This window comes from Suncus etruscus, chromosome 1 (assembly GCF_024139225.1).
Source record: "Suncus etruscus isolate mSunEtr1 chromosome 1, mSunEtr1.pri.cur, whole genome shotgun sequence".
Taxonomy (NCBI): Eukaryota; Metazoa; Chordata; class Mammalia; order Eulipotyphla; family Soricidae; genus Suncus; species Suncus etruscus.
Genome location: NC_064848.1, coordinates 133707875 through 133727925, shown reverse-complemented (window position 1 = coordinate 133727925; position 20051 = coordinate 133707875).

Below are 20051 nucleotides of genomic sequence, written 5' to 3'. Positions count from 1 at the left end.
TAACATCCTAGGACTGAAGTCTAGGGGAGTAAGATGTTTGCACTGGTTCTATCCCTAGCACTGCTTTAAAGTCCCCTAAGCACCTTTCACATGTAAACCCTGAGCACAGGACCAGGTTAAACCCAAGGTACTGCCTTGTGGCTTCCAAACAAATAATCATCATAATAAATTGACATCTTAACAGTTTATCCTCTGGGAAGTGTTTTGATTTGATTGTGAATGCTAGAAAGCTAAAATCCTTTCAAGACCCGTAGGATTGCACTTAGCTAGTCATGACACTTTAGGTATTCAGACGGCAAGCATGGGGAATAATGGGAGAGACAATCCTAGACCACTTATAAACCCAAGCTGGCTCCACTGAGAATTCTACTAGAAACAAATTATTTCAATGTGTGGCATACCATTCCATTCATATGAAACATTCCGTGCTGAATATATTTGGAGGTGACCTTTCTATTTTACTTAACAATTGCTACTTCCATAAATGTGGTCTTTAATGTTCGAATACAATAAACTTATTCAAGATAAAAAAAGTTTAAATCTTTTCTCCAAATAAATATCTGTAAGTTATCTTTAAACAGCATAGAAAAATACTCGACATGTTTTAGAAATATATATGAATATAATGGTATGTATGTATAATGAACTCTGATAAAATTACATTTAATTAATTAAATTAATTCCTATTATTCAATATAATTATATTGCTACTAAGTAAGTCTTTTTCTTAACTACTCTCCAAAGGAGTAATAGTATGAGGCGAAAACTTGTTAGTGATCTCTGAAAAAATAATTCATTGGCTGAGGTGAATGGTCTCAGTCAAAGTAACCATTTTTTTATTTTTTTTTTTTAAAGTAACCATTTTTCCTTAGGCCATTCATTGTGACTAGATGTCCTAGGAGACAATAAGATAACCTCCTCATTGCTCACATTATGTGGTGCTAAATAAAAAATATTAGGATTACACAGTCATAGACATCCATAGTACTTTTGGCAATTTATCTAGTGAAAATAAATTCAACATATTTTCAGGTAACAGACAAGCTCTATGAGTGTATTATTAAAATTATAAAATATATTTTCTTGTAATTTTTAAAGAAAGCTTTATTGACTGGGTTGCATGGATTGATATTTTCATTCCCACTAATTCTATTTGACTTAAGTTATGAAAACTATTGACTACTATTGTAAACTATTGTGTATCATGTGCAAATATCTAATACTTTTCTTCATAGACTCTTCTAAGCTAACAATTTTGGTGTTCAGTGTAAAAACTGTATAAGTATTTGGGCCACTTATTTTTTTGGGGGGGTTGGGTCCCATCCGGTGGCACTCAGGGGTTACTCCTGGCTCTACTCTCAGAAATCACTCCTGATAGGCACTGGGAACCATATGGGATACCAGTATTCGAACCACCATCTGTCCTGAATAGGCTGAGTGCAAGAGAAAAGCCCTACCACTGTGATATCTCTCTTGCCCCAAGGGTCACAATTTTTTCAAAGGTTTTAATAAACTCTCTGTATTTGGTTCCATAGTGCCACACAGACAGCTAAAATTATAGTCACTGATTGTGGACAAGTCAGCTGTATAACACAAAAAGTAGCAAATAAGCAAATAGTACCTTAGTTTTTATAATAAAAATGAATTGCAGCTTTGACAATATGTCACATCATGTTGTTCTATCAAATATTTTGTTATTTAGAATGAACCAGTATTTAGTAAATAAAATTTAGCTGATGAATTTCAATAGAATTTATGTCGTCAGGTCACAAGGGAAAAATCTAGTTTTGCATAAGAATTGCTGAATACTTACTATGTTCCTAGGATAGCATTATGATTTTATATATACTAATTACTTAATCTTCTTTTTCTTTTTTCTTTTTATATCATTTTTATTTTAATCATAGTGGCTTACATATCACTGACAATAATATTTTAGGTACATATTAACATAAAATCAGGGGAATTCCCATTATCAAATTGTCCTCCCTCCACCTCCCTTCCCGTCCTACCTTCCATATCCTCTTCCCTCACCCCCGGGGCTTCTAGAATAAGTGGTCCCCTCTGTGCCCAGTTTACTACTTAGCGATCTTACGCCTGTTTGGTCTTGGTCTTGGTATCTCCCTTATTTCCCCCTCTAATTGGGAGGTGGGACTAGATAGTTCAAGTTATGTGGTTTTGTTTGAAGAAGAGAAAAGTAATGAACTGGGGGAAAAATCAAATACACCGAAAATGGGCGAAATCCTTCTAGAGGCTCTCATCCTAGGCTTGAGAGACGAAGGGGAAAAAGAAGGTGAAACACCACAACTGTAGAAAAAGAAGTGTCAAATAAAATATCCAGTGTGCACTCCAAAAAAAAAAAAAAAAAAAAGATAAGCACCACATAAAAGCCATGGTCTTGAGATAAAAAAAAAGTGACAGAGCACATAAAGAAAAGAACAAAATAAATAAAGAAATACATATAAATGGAGACAACAACTTCAATAACCACACCAAAACAAAGAAATCGACAAAAACTAGATAAATAAAAAAAATTGTTTTGTGCTTTTTGCCTCTTTTTCTCTTTTTTTTTCTTCCCTCTTGCACATGCACAGTAAATATTGGGGTAATTCAAAAAGGAATTCCCTTGGCCTAAGAGAAACAGGGTTTCTCCACCCTTGAAGTATATTGTCATGGGATTAACTATAGACTCCTTTCAGTTCATTTACTCTCCCCTGGTGCTTTTGTGGTGTATGGAAGACTTCTGCTCTGTCCTGGGTGATAAAATCAGACCTCTGTATCTAGAGATCTTGGTATCTGCACAAGTCAAGGAGTGGAATTTATGATGAAGTCTTTCTTTGTGATTCTAGAAGTTCTGTTCCCTCGGTGTCATTTTAATCCGTCTTCTGTAGTTGATGGTCTTGGTCTTTGTGCTGATCCTAGGATGGAACCTAGGATAGCGTCTTTCGTTGTGTTTCCAGAAGACCCATTCCATTGCAATTGTCTCAGACAGACCTCTGGAACTAGAGATCATGATTGTTGTGCAGGTCGTAGCTCAAACCCTAGACTAGGGCTTTTTTATTTCTCCCAGGATACATACAGTCCGGTCATGGTTCTGTCAGCCACTCATCTGTAAATTGCGATGTTGGCATTTGGACAGACCAAAGAGTGACAAGTCTTCTGATTTTGTCTTATCGTTAGCTGGTGAGGTAGATAACCGGCTCTTAGGTCAAGTTGTTTCCATTTTCCTCGTTGTCAGGATATCATATTAGAGCTGGCACTTGTTGGTGTCTGAGCAGTCCCCTGCAAGTAAAGGCAAAAAACTTCCCTGCTGACTCATGCTGCACTGTCCTCCTTACCAAACCTTCCAAACGTGGACTCTTACTTGAAACCGGACTTAGCTCTAAAAGTACCCCCCCCCCCATACAAGAACTCTTCCCAAGACCTCCCTGCCACAAATCAATTTGCCAATCTCAAGAGGGTCAGGTTTTGTGATAAAAAGGTGCACGGGAACCCACACACCACAAGAAAATCTCAAAAGACAATGGAGAAATCTATACCTCCATCATAAGTATGAGACCTGTATTACACTACCTCTTTACCTGCTTTTCCCGAAATGTAAGGTAGTCTCTTTCATCACTTTATTCCTTTAATTACTTTTTTATTTCATTCTTTTAAATCTTTTTCTTTATATATATATGTACATATATTTTTATTTATATTTTTATATTTTGGGGTGTGTGTGATCTGTTTCTGTTTTCTTCTCTTTCTACCCTTAAATGCATCGGCAATATAATGTAGCACCATTTCTCCCTGCAAAAGCACACTAAAAAAGGGGGGAATCTTACATATAAAAACGAGCTGTTATCTACTAGGGATAAGAACTCATACTTGTTTACAATACAGGGGCATCTCCCACCTTGAAAATATGTCACTTGGACCCAACTTAGACCCCAGGTGATTAGACAACATCCGTCCAGCCTTGAACCCTGGATCTCAGACATAGAAATGACACAGTTCTTCACAACAGCCACAAGAAACAAATCCCACCCGGGACATCCTTAATCTTCTTTTTCTTTTTGTTTGTTTGTTGGCCACACATGTTGAAGCTCAGGGGTTACTCCTGGCTATGCACTTAGAAATCGATCGTGGCTTGGGGGACCATATGGGATGCCAGGGGATCGACCCGCAGTCCATCCTAGGCTAGCACACGAAAGGCAGATGCCTTATACCTTGCATCACCGCTCTGGCCACTATTTAATTGTCTTAAAGTTCTGTTATTAGAAATAAAATTTTATGGAGCAATAAATAGAGAAAAAGTAAGTTAAGAAGTTGGGAGGAGTCAATACTGAAATATACAACTTCTGAATGCAGATTCATTTTTTTCATTCATTAATTTATTATTTTTCACTTGCCTAGAAATCTATGTGTCTGTGTTCCTTTATAGGTCACCATACTGTGCTATTATTTACATAAGTTAAATGCTCAGTTATGAAGCACTCAGTTAAAAAAGTATTTAGTAATGTGTACAGCAAGGCAGCCACTTGCTAATCAAGAACATGAATATTTCCATTGCTTCTAAAAAGATCCTATGTTTCAATTTCTAATTAATTCCATATCACATTTTACTATCATGACAATTACTATTCTAATTTTTAACATTGCAGAATAGAATTGTGTGTTTAATTTATTGATGGGTTGATTGAGTTTTGAATCATACTTGCAGGATCAAGGCTTATTCCTGGTTCTGTACTGAGAGATCACTCCTGTGGTATCAGGACACCATATATGGTGCTGGGAATCAAACTCAGGAGGTCATATATGTGCAGAACTAAAACCCTGTGTGCTGTACTATTGTTTCATTTCGTGTGTTTGTAATATTTATATGCATCAAATGTTTCTGCTTTATAATATGTTTCACTATACAAGTCACTCAATAGTCTAAACATAGCTTTGAGGCCCATTTATGGAGTAAACCCTTTTTTTTATTTTGTTAATTTTTTTCAGCCATACCCAGTGTGGCATAAGGGTTACTCCTGGCTATGTGCTCAGAAATCACTCCAGACTTGGGGGACAATATGGGATACTAGGGATTGAACCGTGATTGAACCTAGGCTAGTGCACAAAAGGAAGATGCCTTACCGCTTGCACCACCACTCCGGCCCCTCCCATTTTTTTCTACAGAATAAGCATCTATTTTTTTTATTTTCTTGCTATTTGTATTCTTAATTCATATTATACCATATAGCTCTATATTACTTGTTAACAACAATACTAAACTATTTCAGATTTTGATTTCTATACATAAATTGCTATTAAAAGCCTTGTACAATTCTTTACTTTTGGATATATTTTATTGCAAATAAAGACAATTCCCAGGAGTAGAATTTCTGAGTAGCATGCAATTAACTTTATAAGAAATTGTCAATTCACTTTTCAAGGTAGCAATATCACTTACACTACCAATAATAGTGTATGCACATTTTTATTGATATTCTCAGTAACAGTTTTACAGGAACTGAATTTATTGATTCAGTTGATTTTGCTAAAGATATGAGATTAAATTATATATATAAGTAGATAAAAATTATGTCAAACAATTATTAGCTAATGCAAATAGTCATGGTCACCTAAAGTGACCTGAGGCCAAATTCTAACACCAATAAAATTTTTTTGTAAAATAACTAGCTAATTAAAAGTGCCAAATATTTTGAATCAAGATTACAAAGATTACTTCAGATCACAAAGCCAGGCACTAGAGAGATTTAGGTCTGGAAGCAAACATCGATGTGAGAAACACACACAGGATAATTCAATCACTGATCACATCCTAGGGTAAATAACAAATACTGAGTAGGGTAGGGCTCCATAATCCAACACTTAGTTGTTTGTTTGTTTATTTTGTGTGTGTGTGTGTGTGTGTGTGTTTGGGCCACACCTGGCTGGCAATTTTCAAGGGTTATTCCTGGCTTTGCACTCTGGAACCATTCCTAGTGGTCTTGGGGCACCATCTGTGATGCCAGGGATCAAATTCAGATTAGCTACATGAAAAGCAAATGCCTTATCTGTTGTATTATTACTCCAGCTCCCCACTAAGTTCATTTTTAACCCCGTTTTATAAAAAAAATCACAAGTTACAGAGAACAATTTGCTAATTAATAGAAAACTGACTTGAAATTCTACAACAGTCTTATTACTCAACACTATTTTCATAATTTAAAAATAAAGTTCAGATCCTGATACTCTGAGAGATGATCTCAACAAATTCCAGAGTAGTCAGACAATACCTACATCATTCTTGCCCCATGGTACAGAGATGAGAAAGAAATAAATAGAATGGAATAGATAAAGAGATGATGAGTGGGTGGAGATCAGAGGGATACAGGTACATCAGTGGTCTTAAAAATGATAAAGCTAAATATGCAAACCACAATGTAAGTCAGTAAACTGAAGTTAGGAGACCAAGACTTTAACAGCTGACCTTAAAAAGGTCCTTGTCAAGATGGTATGCTGGAGCGGGTGGTAGAGGAGGGAATTTGGGAACATTGATAGAAGAAAGTGACACTAGTAGAATTGGCGCTAGAATATTGTATGTCTAAAACTCAACTATGAATAACTTTGTAAATCAGAGTGCTTTACTTAAATTTTTTTAAATGTAACATATACATATAAAATCTTTGGTCTCATAAAAGATATAATATGATTACTAATTTCATTATATAAGTTGTTTTGACAAAAATAATAAAATATCATACATATATTTTTGTGTATATGCTCTCAGATTACCTAATATTTTTCTGGTATAGGAATTCAATGACTTTTGCAAATTAGTACTTTAGTAAATTTAGCTAAAAATATTCGCACAATTATTGCATAAGGAAGTAACTAATAAATAAAGATTTTTTCATTAAAGTCAACTAATTCTGTCTTATCAATGACTATAATTATGTCAGAAAACCTGTATAAAAACCATATAACTTTCCCTATGACTCAAAAGAATGCAATTAAATGTAGAATATAAAATTTCTAAGTTGATTTGCATAAAACATTTAGTTAGCAATTAACAATAAGTGACTCTCAATTTGAATGTTCTTATTAGTACTACGTTTTTCTGTTATTTAAGCATATATCCTCCCTTCTAGAAAATAGTAGCATCTAGGCTGGGGTTTGGGCCACACCTGGCAGTGCTCAGATGTTATTCCTGGCTCTATGTGCTCAGAAATCACTCCTGGTAAGGTTTGGGGGACCATATGGTATTTGGGGATCTAACTGGGGTTGGGACATGGAATCAAATGCTTTATCTGGAGCAAATGTGATATTGCTCCTACAATAGTAACATTTTAATAAATATGTTAAAAATAGTATTTCTATATTTGTTCAATGAAACTTCTAACAGAAATTAATGTTTTAATATACTCTATATAGTCTTCCTGGTATTTGCTACACATTTTAAGAGTAGTCAAATTTCTTATGACTTCTGATTTTCTAGAGTATGTTCCTTGTTTGCTCATGCAAATAAGTCATTAGTGATCTTTTAAAAAGTCAACAAATTATAATTAGCAAACTGATATTTCTTACATATCAAAGAAAGTAACCTTATATTAGATATCTACCTTGCCTTTTAAATTAGAAAAACATAGTATTTTCAGTATCCTGGGTTATTCACTTTATCTGTTCACCCAATGAACCACACTAATTAGCCTCCAAAGATACTGAGATTGAAGCTACTACAGTAATTTAAATAAAAATTCCATTCATCACCTTGCTCAATTAATTTTAACACCTCATATTCTCCTATTGCATTATTAACTATGTTTTTTTCTTTTCAGTCCATGTTTAGGAAATATCATCATATATTAATAAAAATCTTTACTTCTTAGAATAAACACTGTCTCTATCAAAAATATTTTATGACAATTAATTTTGTTTTTAATTTTTTAAATTTTTTGTTTTGGGCCACACCCAGCAATACTCAGGGGCTACTCCTAGATCCTTGCAAGGTCAGGGGACCAAATGAGATGCCAGGGATCGAAGCCTAGTCCATCCCAGGTCGTCACCGTGCAAGGAAAATGCCCTTGTGCTATCACTCCAGGCCCAGCTATTTTTATTTTGAGGTTGGGGGTCACCCCAGGTACTAAGAGCCTGGTTTTGTCTCTGTGCTTAGGGGTCATATCTGGTAGTGCTATGGAGACAATATGGTATCAGGTATTGAACTGGTATTAACCATGTAGCAGGCAAATACTTTAACTCATATACTAACTCTTCAATCTTTATAAATGAAATATTTTTAAAAGAATGATGGCACAGATATTAACCAACCTCTGTGCTATTCAGTCAGACTATCTGTTTCTATACAATGTAGTTCTAAAAAGGTATGTTATTTTAATTTGTAATTTTTATAATTACTAAAGCTTTTTTAATGATTTATTGAGATAAATACATATTTTACCTGCTTTATCATACTAGAAATTTTACGTTATTAAATGGCTTTATCATACTAGAAATTTTACGTTATTAAATGCTAAAACATGTAGGATTTTGTTGGTGTTCTTACTTGCAATGAGTGGCAGGAAACTTCTTAAGCAGTTTAGAAAGAATGAACCTAGTGTTTTTCTATTCAATATATACCAAGTGACTCATTCAAATTAACTTCCTGGTGTTATGCCCAATTCTTAAATTCTGAATTTGAGAATCCAGGAATTGTCATTTTTAGCCATCCTGCAACTGATTTCAACAATACCTAAAAACACTCAACATAGTACTCACAATAAACAAATCTGCTACAAAGAGAAACTAGGCTTGAACTGGATACTGTGACACCTATCCCATCATTCTATATTCTTTTTTTTTCTTCTTCACATTCTCTTTGCCACACCTAAAACATATTCTAAATTCGGACACATACAGAAAATTCTTCCACCAGGTACTAAAGGGTGGAAATGTCTAGAGAAAAGACAAACCTAATATTCACTCCTAGATAAGAAAGTGATCCTGCTTATTGCTGATTGTATTGTTATATAGGCAGGTTGGCCAAGAGGTGCTAATGATGATAGTGATGTAGCAATTACTCCTTCCTATATAGATTATACCATAATTCTGGATCCTTTAATCAGGTTGTTGCTCTGTGAAATGATATAGAAAAAATACTTTCCATATGAAATTATGTATTTCTACCTTTAATTCAGCTGAACATATCTTCCAGATATGTCACATAAATTTTTGTCCAAAGGTGGAGTAAAACAATGTCTGGTTATCAAGTGTTAGCTGCATATTACTGCCATTTAGCTCTGCCCATAGATTGTAGGTTTTATGTTCATACTCAAAACTAGCAGCAGATAACAAGAATGTCAACCACTAGATTGGAGTTGGTGCACGCATTTAGAATGGAGATTTGAATTCTTGTGAGGGACAATTGTTAAATATAAAACCTTCAATTTTGTAACAAGTAAAACTAGTCTAATTAATTATACTTAAGTATATGATAACTGAGCTTGTGAAAGTGATAATCACTGTCTTTTTTTGTTGATTTTATATGACATATAAGGATCTAGAGAAAGAGCTAAAAAGATTCTATCTTGCTTCAGGGAAAGTTACCATGAGTTTTGGGATGATCTTTCTAGGGAGAGCTGTGGCTGACTTACATAATGTATACTATATTAGACTTGTTTTCTCAAAATATTAAATGAATTTGCCTTGAAAAATTTTTCTCATTTTATTGTTGCTGACTACTTTTAGAGCTCCTCCGCTTAAAATGTTAGAAAGTACTGAATGAAACAAAAAGATACATTGAGGCTCAGTGATTATACTTTTCTCTAGTAAAATTTGTGTTATGGAAAATAATGAAGATGGACAGAGTAGGAACAAGACCCTACCCAGAGAATTCTGAATATATTTTCTGTAATGATAAGAATTTGTCATTTTTACAGAAACAAAAAGCAAAAAAATATGGTCACATTTTCATAGCTATTTTGACATTAAATTAATATAATTTTAAGTTAAGTTTATCAGTTTGTGTGCATATGATATCATTTCTTGAAACTAATAATAAAATACATTTGCTTTATTTTATTAGTTAATTTAAAATATTCACAATTAGAATTATTCTGATAAATTTTTAGAAATATTTCTGTCAATTAGATTGTTCTTATTCTTATTTTCTAATTGACATCTAAAAATTTAACATTTTTACTTTTTTTTTTTTGTGCCATACCTGTTGGCCTTCAGGGGTTACTTTTGATTCTGTATTCAGAAATAGCTCCTAGTAGGTTCAGGGAACCATATGGAATGCTGGGGATTGAACCATAGTCTGTATGGCATGCAAGGCAAATAAATGCCTTACCATTGTGCTATCTCTCCAGACCCCTCATTTTTACATTTAAAAACAATTATGCTCTCTTTTTTTGGCTGATCTAAGCAATAAATTAGCTTCTATATATTAAGAGTGTATGACACATAAATATCATTAGTTAAAGGATAAAGAAGATAACCCTACTCTATAGTCATTTTTTTTATTCACCAGAAACTATAATTTTAGTATCACTTTATTCTTCTCTAGAATGAAACAGAAGCAAAAAGATAAACAGTAAAATAAATGTTACCAGCATCAAAATGTCTGTGCATGCTTGAGAACATTTAGTTGTGTTTTTTAATTTTAAATTTATTTAAAGAAAATCATATAGTTGATCATGATACATTTGTTTCTAGATTAGTGAAATCAATGTTACAGAAAATAACAGGAAAAACATAATAAACAAAAAGGAAGAGAAGAAAGTTTAAAAAATGAACAAGTACAGTAGCAAGCAAATTTGTAAAACTTATTGTATTTGTATTATTACTGATACCATGACTTTTAGGGCATGTATTTAGCTGCCAGGATTTCTGTAAGAAGGAATATTTGGGGAAGGGTGCCTGAACTTTCTCCAAAAAGCCATGTGATATCAGCCCCCAAACTGACACTTAAAGTTAGGTCAGATTGCTTTCCCAGAAGAGAATCTTAGAGGGTACATGATAAGGCATGACCATCGAAAAATGGTTATTCTGGTTGATGGAGGCAACAGGCATGGCTTAGGCAAGGTAGGGGCGTGGCCTATCTTTTTCTCCTGAAATATTCAGCTTTCTGCTGCTATGTGGGCTTGTGTACTCATGAATTTTCAGGACATGATTTATATCTCATTTGAAAAATGAGTGATTATACGGAGCTGTCCTGATTTAAACATTGTGCCTACTTTTGTGGCTTGGTAACAGCTGCCAATATTCCTGGAAAAAGGAAGCTATTCACACCTAGAAGTCCTGGTGATATCAGCCAAAAAAAATCTGGTGTGCCTGAAGTTAGGTCATTTTGATGTCTCTGAAGGGAATCATAAAGGGTCATTAATAAAACAGGACATTCAGAAAAATCCTGTTTCTGGCTGATAAAGGCAGTAGGGTGGGGGCTTGACCCTCCCACTGTCTATGGTTTTTAAAGCAGGAGAGTTTGTAGTAAATTGAGAAACAAGTTTAATATTATTTTATTATAAAATTACTACCATATATCAGTTACATATTTTAGAAAATAATTTTAAGAAATTGTTTAGTAGACTAATATAATAATACCAAAGAATTAGAGGTATAATTAAGTTGTTTTTTTTTGTTTTTTTTGTTTTTTTTAGTATATGGGTCACACCCAGTGTCACTCAAGGCTTACTCCTGGCTTTGTGCCCGGAAATCGCTCCTGGTTTGGGGGACCATATGGGATGCCAGAGGATCGAACTTTGGCCCGTCTTAGGCTAGTGCCAGTAAGGCAAATGCCTTACTGCTCTGCATCACTACTCCGGCCCCTAATTATGATTATTTAATGATGTTTTCCTCTAGATTTCTCCTCTTTTTTCTTACTATTCACTGACCTATAATTCACATGCTGCTTATAGCCTAGGAAGAGAAAATTATAACATTTCTATTGGAGACATCTGTTCGGAGCCATATAGATTTACTGCAGTATAAAGTTCAGTGTGTGTCCAATTACTTAGAAATTGTCTTTAATGTTTAAAACAAATTTATTTTTATAATAAATTTAAGTAATTTATTTTAAAAATAGTAATGAATAAAATGCACTATTTAAGTAAAATATTTAACCTTTCTAAGGAAATTATTTGAGAATTTAACTTTTGCTCATTTTCCTAAATTCTAGATCAGATTACATTTTTTGTTCGATTTCTACAATGCTCTTTATACCTTTGGTTTCATTTACTAATAAGAAAGCTTTATTTTTAATGCGTCTTGAATGTTGTTGTTTACCATGAAGTGATTTATTACTAATGGAAATCACTAAAGGGGAAGTACAGAGCAGAAAGAAAATCAAAAGAATTGAAAAATAAAACTGTTTGGAAAAAATTGGACCTTAAAACATTCTTCTATTCCAATATTTAAGTAGCACTTTGTATAAACTAAATATGTAAAGCTCCATTGATTTGGTCAAATGTACATCACTTAGTAATAGACAAAATGCACGAGAGCACAGCGGCGTTCGCCTTGCAAGCAGCCGATCCAGGACCTAAGGTGGTTGGTTTGAAAACCGGCGTCCCATATGGTCCCCCATGCCTTCCAGGAGCTATTTCTGAGCAGATAGCCAGGAGTAACCCTGAGCACCGCTGGATGTGGCCCAAAAACAAAAACAAAAAAATAGCACAACAAAACCTATTTTTTAAATTTCCTTCCATCCTATTTTTTAACCTGTGCTCTAGTAATTGTAGAAACTATAAAATATATTGTTGTAGTTAAGCAAAGTATCTATACAGTCAGTACTCTATAAAAAGATATATTCTATTTAATTTGGTTAAGCAAAGATTGATCTTTTGATCTTAAAGTCATTTACACACTTTTATAATATGATAATAAGAGCTATTTAATTTTTGTCACATGATATTAACTGCTTTTAATTCATATTAAACATAAATGAAGCATAATAAAAAACATTTATCTATAAACATAAATGCTGACTTAAAAACTTGTATGTGAATGCTGTACAATTAAAATAGTTTCTGTCCTTAGATTACAGATCTATAAAATGGAGAGCAAAGCATATCTATATTTTGAGAGATAGCTGAGTGATAAATAAGATAAAGTAGATGAAGATAATTATCATATTTATTTATTTATTTATTTATTTATTTTTATTTTGAATCTACACTTGGCTTTGCTCATTCCCAGTGGTGCTAAAGGAACCAAATGCAATGCTGGGAATGACATTTAGATTAATTTTGTGATGCCTAAAAATGTTTACATATCAAAAATATTAAATATTTTTATGTTGATAATGGAAACTTTGATGAAAGGTAGAGCAGAAAGTAAAGATACATTCAATGAAGGTTATTTGTTAAGTTTCCTAGAATTCTTAGAAGTCAGTTAAATTCATCATGATATAATGTTTGGTTTCTTCCCTTTCCTGGGAAGAAACTCAGATTGAGGAGTTTATGTAAATTATCCAACATAAAGTAAATTCAGATCCTCCCTTTCCCTGTAACTTCAGCTGTCAAGTATTTGAGGGCTCTCCTTCCACCTGTGGCTCTGATCTGCTAAGCCAGAGAAAGGGTCAAAGTTAGTTGAGACCAAGTTTAAATCCTATCAGGTTCACTGACAGGACTTGGGAACTTACCCTTTCCACTCTGCCCTACTTGGGAAGACCTTCCAAAGTTCCAGGGATCACACTAGTCTGGAACTGTGCAGACACTTAATTCTCCAAAACACAGCTGCACTCCATTCTCCCCAAACTTTCTTTCTAAGCACTTGTGGGATACTACAGGATTATAATTCAGTGCCAAAATAGCTCCCATAAAAGCCCTGATAACGAACCGGGACAACCTAGATCTATACCAGTCTTTCTCACTTAAATACTTAATACCGGGGCCGGAGAGATAGCATGGAGGTAAGGTGTTTGCCTTTCATGCAGAAGGTCCGTGGTTCAAATCCCGGCGTCCCATATGGTCCCCCGTGCCTGCCAGGAGCGATTTCTGAGCATAGAGCCAGGAGTAACCCCTGAGCACTGCCGGGTGTGACCCAAAAACCAAAAAAAAAAAAAAATACTTAATACCTACTTAAATGTGCTAATGGAAATAGAACAACATAACAAAGACATGAGGAATAGCCCACTAACTCAAATAACAAATCAGATCAGTGTTCAGATAACCAGGAATGCTAAACTCCACCACCAGCACCTATAAAACTCTGTACATGGGGAAACAAAGGGATTTAGCTATACTGGCAGAAAAATGGGCTTCAGATGGCTGTGTCAAAAACATGATGGATTATGATGTTAGGGATCTAAAATATATTTAATAGTATAGACCAATGCCACTTAAATTTAAATATCTCCCAGGGTTTTCACAAACATTTTTTTCTAATATTCCTAAGTAAAGAAGTGTGTGGCATGTTTTATGCAGAAATACAAGTGTTAGATGAATTTCAATCTAACATGAATTGTAATGCTGTTATTTATGAGCTCAAAGTTAATAAATCACTAATTCAGTACATACAGAAAAGGAAGATAAATATGCTGATTCATGTATGAGGCCACATTATAAGATGATAGTTACATGTATGCCATATTAATATGGAAAATGTAAAAAGTGATCAAATTGTTTGATTCATAGGAAGACAACAGTTAATGTGCATTAGAAAGGTTTTTTGAAGAGGGGGTATAGCTCAGTGGTAGAGCATTTGACTGCAGAAAGATTTTTTTGAGTCAAAAATTCAAAGAAATTGAGTTATATTATTTAGGGCGAGGAAAATGTCAGATATTCCTTAGTGTTTTATATTAAATAAATAAATAATAAATTTAAACTGCATATAATTTATTATAATAGATATATATTTCATAATGCATTTTAAAATAGGAACAAAAATATGACTCAGAGCTGTAGTTATAATACAGCTGATACAGTGCTTGTATGTGGCTGACCCAGGATTGATCTCTGGCACCCCATGCGATCCCGTGAATCTCACAAAGGGGATCCAAGAGTGCAGTCAGGAGCAATTCCTGAGCATTATGGGCATGCCCTCTGCCTCCAAAAAATGAAATCATATAACAATGAAAAAGTTTGTTTATAGCCACTCAAAAATGTACCTTATGTTTTCCAAAGGAATTATGATTCAGTAATTAGTCTATTTTTGCACCTAAATAAAATGAAACACTCATAAATCATGAGAATCTTCTTTGAAAATGTTTAGACTTTATACATTCAGATGAAGCTCCAACAATTCTTGTTAGAGAGAAGAGAAAAAGAGACAAATACAAGAACACACAGTCAGAGAGAGAAGAACTCAGACAGAAAGACAGATGAGTGATTGTGTGATGTTTTTAATGGTAGGTTCCATGGGGGCGGGGTGTCATAAAAAAAAAAAAGGCCATGGACTGCCATGTATACTCTCCCTGCTGGAATCCTGTGTTCAACCTATAGATCACCATGATCCTATGAGCACTATTATTGGGAATAGTTCTTAAATACTTTTAGATGTGACAACAAAACAAACAGAGCAAAAGAGGCTTATGAATTCTTGTCTGCCTTTGAATATAAAAGTTGCTTTTATTTCATATCTAAAGTTTCTGAATAAATGCTTTAAAAATTAAGAAGAGTTGCTGAAATACAAAATCTCTTAAAATAAGTACTTTTTAAGTTCTGACAATGAACTTTAGAATTTCTTAAATATGTTAAGTCATATCAGTTAAATTATTTTATAATTAACATCTAAAATGACTTTCTTTTAAGTGAAGATTGGTTGCCAACTTTAAAAATACTTTTATTTGCAAGAAAAAGCCTCATTGCTTCAAACATGTTTGATATGTGGAATTCTTAGCATAGTCAAGTACTTTCTAATTACTGGTGATGAATCCCAATATAGAATTGTTTTGATATGAGGTTCTTGAGAATATTAGAGTGACTGTCAAGTTGAAATGTTTTTAAATTCAGAAAGAAATTTTAAAAGCCAAATCATATAATCTACAACATTAATACAATGATATTTCATTGTATTAATAATAATAAGATAAATAATAAGAGATAGAGGTTAATATTATTAAATAACTTAAAAAATTGTGGGGATCTCCCAAACAGTTCTTCATAGAGATTGGGCCACTACTAGTGATTCTCATGCAAGTAAGTTAATGGTTGAATGCAGGGACACAGCATGCCATGTTGTTGCAATACCACGGATTATTGGGGTTCCTCCTAAGAAACTCAGAGGCCTATTGGAACTCAATGTGTACCATTTAGTCTCAGGAATTAAAATAGAGTAACCTTCATAAAAGGTATACTATCTCTCCACTCTAACATTTTATAATCCTCTAAAATATAGACACATGACACCATTTTTTTTACTTATTTGACTTCTAGCTTTTCTCCATGTCTCATTCATTGTTATGATTTACTCTAAGTGAAATGAACAATATGCTCAAGCCTTATTTTATAGTATTTTTTTTTGTTTTTTTTTGTTTTGTTTTTGTTTTTGTTTTTGTTTTTGGGCCACACCCGGTGACGCTCAGGGGTTACTCCTGGCTATGCGCTCAGAAGTCGCTCCTGGCTTGGGGGACCATATGGGACACCGGGGGATCGAACCGCAGTCCGTCCTAGGCTAGCGCAGGCAAGGCAGGCACCTTACCTCTAGCGCCACCGCCCGACCCCTTGTTTTGTTTTGTTTTGTTTTGTTTTTTTATTTTATAGTATTTTTTAAGTTAAACAATATATTGTTTATTTGTACAGATTTTTCAAGTGGACTACATAGCAATCCCAACTGGCACCCATACCAAGAAGTGAATTCTATTGTAAATAGACAAAAGCAATCCAGTCTTTATTGTGAGGTTAAAATTTTAATGCAGAAACTAAATAATCAAGTGATGTCTCACAAAATAGTTTGTTTTAATGCTTTGTAAATACTAATGAAGAGTGCTTTCGAATATCTTTGAGAGGTTTGACATAAACTGAATTCTAAAGAGTTGACTAGATATAAGCTTCTCCATTGTCTTTGAGATATTCTTGTGAGGGATGGGATCCAGGTCACATTTCCATTATACACCCTGCTTTCTGTTGAGTTTGAGAAATTATTTGCGGCAGAAAGGGCTCGGGTAGAGAGTTCTTGTACTGGGAATCCTTCTGGAGCTGAGTTCTGTATCAAGCAACAGTCCACATTTGGGGGAGACTGAGAAGGAGGGCCACAGAGCATGAGTCAGCCCGGGTGTTGGTTGTAGTTTCTTGCCGGGGAAACAAGATGTGGGACTGAGTAGGTGTCCCTTTGCTTGGGAGCTGGGTGCTGCCTTATTAGGCCAGGAGGTCAGTCTAGATATCTGATGGGTTAAGAACTGGGGGCAAAAAGCATTAGTAAGGCAGGATATCAGATTGGGAATGTCCTCCCACTTTTATTGAGATACCGTAATTTACTGTACCATTCGTGGTATTTATTTTTTTGAGCCACATTAAAAATTTTTGCAGATAAATTTTCTGAAAACAATTTAAGTTGAAAGACTTATGGGGGCTTGAGCTATAGCACAGAGGTAAGGCCAATCCAGGATGGACCTGATTAGATACTGCTGAGTTCCATATGATCCCCCTAGCCAGAAGATATTTCTGAGTGCAGAGCCCGGAGTAACTCCTGAACATCACCAGATGAGGCCAGAAACAAACAAAAAACAAAACAAAACAAAACAAAACAAAAAAAACCCACATGCTTTATGATACATAAAATATGTTTGGGCCACAGAAAATTAACCTCTTTTTAAAGTGAACTCATTTTAGTAGTGTCTATTAAATATGCACCAAATATTTATCATGTAACATTACCTAGTCCACATTCCTCACCAGAGGTACTTATCTCATCTCAATAGGAAGCAGAACTGTTCTAAAATGTTGATTAGAAAACCAGGGAATGGGACCTGAGTGGTAGCACAGTGGTACCAGGAGTAACCTCTGAGTGCAGCTAGGTGTGGCCAAAAACCAAAAATCAAAAAAAAGTAAAGTAATAAATAATAATAAAAAATAAAAATCAATCAAATAAAATAAAATAAAATAAAGAGAAGAAAAAAGAAAAGAAAAGGAAAAGAGAAAAAAAAAAAGAAAACCAGGGAACTATTTCCAGACTTGTCAATAAATGTGTAACCTCTAGTAACTCATTTAGCCACTCCAGAACAACAGTTCTATTTAATATAATTCTTTGAATTTTCCACTAAGAGGTGACACCAAAATTATTATACTTTTATTTGGAGGCACTGTTACAAACTAAATGCATGGTTTCAATGCAGTTTCTTCAATTGTTGCTTCTTAATTAATTAAATCCATTGTTGACTCCCCAAGATCCTGTGTCAACCAGGTTTGTTTCTAGGAAACAGAAACTCAAAACCAAGATTCAGGCTAGTTTCTGAATTAGCTTGATAAGACTTAATTTATCTTGAAAATAAAGCATGTACCTATTAACAGAAGTCCATATATTTTAACCATAATTTTAAGCAAAATAGAAACTAAAGACTGAATTTATTTAGCCAATAGAATATTGACTATAAGAATAAACATGGTGGGGCCCGGAGAGATAGCACAGCGGTATTTGCCTTGCAAGTAGCCGATCCAGAACCAAAGGTGGTTGGTTCGAATCCCGGTGTCTCATATGGTCCACCGTTCCTGCCAGGAGCCATTTCTGAGCAGACAGCCAGGAGTAACCCCTGAGCACTGCCGGGTGTGGCCCAAAAAAAAAAAAAAAAAAAAAAAAGATTAAACATGGTGAGATGTAGTATATCCAATTACAAATTGCAATAATATTGAAAAGCAGTAAGATTAACAACAGGTTGCTTCAATATTACTTTACCTTAGGTAAAATAGAGTAAAGTATATTTAAAAAAATACAACCTATTTTAAGTTTTCAAAAGAACCTTTCTCTAATAACATTAAATTCATTCTTTCTGAGTAGATGCCTGACTTCTAGAACAAAGTTAGATATCTATTGTTTGCCTTTATATTTTACCTCTAGGAAATAAACAAGTTATTTTGTCTAACATGCTTCTTTTTTCTATTATAAGATTTATCTATGATTTTATATCATAACATACCTCGTGAACATATTCCAGGTATTTTTCAAGTGAGTAGAGAATATATTCAAGGAATGAAAATTCTGGAAAGGGAAATGTTTTGATCAATAAAAATGCTATTTTATTTACCTGAGATGTGGAATAATTTTTAAGGGAAATAAAAACTGAGTTTTTCCACTTAATTATTTAAAAGTCTTATACTACAGGGCATAATCCATTTGAACATCTGTATGCAGTTTTAACATATCTTCTTGTCATATACCATCTAGTTTTATTAAAGCTGTACATCATAGAGTTTTGCTATTTTGAAATCTGTATAAAATCGGTCTTATATTTTATGGAATTTATTCCCACAGTACATTTATAAGCTCCTGTGACTCGTGCTTAGATAGTAAGTAATTGGAATACTTGTAAGGCATAAGTCTAAAGAAGTATAATCCAAAAATATAGACAGATCATGGAAGATATCTGGTAAAATGTTAAAAAAAAAACCTTTTTAATTTACAGGATTACATGTAAGATTGTCTTAGTGTCCACAAAAAATACACTTTTAGTCTTACTTTTAGGTAGGGCACCTCTGCATTTCTGGCAATGATATATGGACAAAGTTCTATTTTGAATTTGTAGAACCATCTCCATAATAAAGAATGCATTCCGTGGGCCAAAGCGATGGCACAGACAGTATGGCATTTTTCTTGCACACAGCAGACTCGGACTTCCCATATGGTCCTCAAGCCTGCCACGAGTGATTTATGAGCACAGAGACAGGAGTAACTCCTGAGCACTGCTGAGTGAGGCCCCCAAACTAAAATAAAATGCATTCCTTAACAAGCAGCTTATTTTTTGTCCCATTAGAGATGGTGACATTAGGTTCAGTGGGGAGAAGCCATTATATTGTACCATAATTTGATTCTGAGAGTTATGGCTCAGATACTTACCATTAAGAAAGAAAACCAGGACAACAGTGACAGGGAAAATGCTATGACTGAGACTTCCACCCTATATTCCATTGTGTTAGAAAATTAACTGTTAT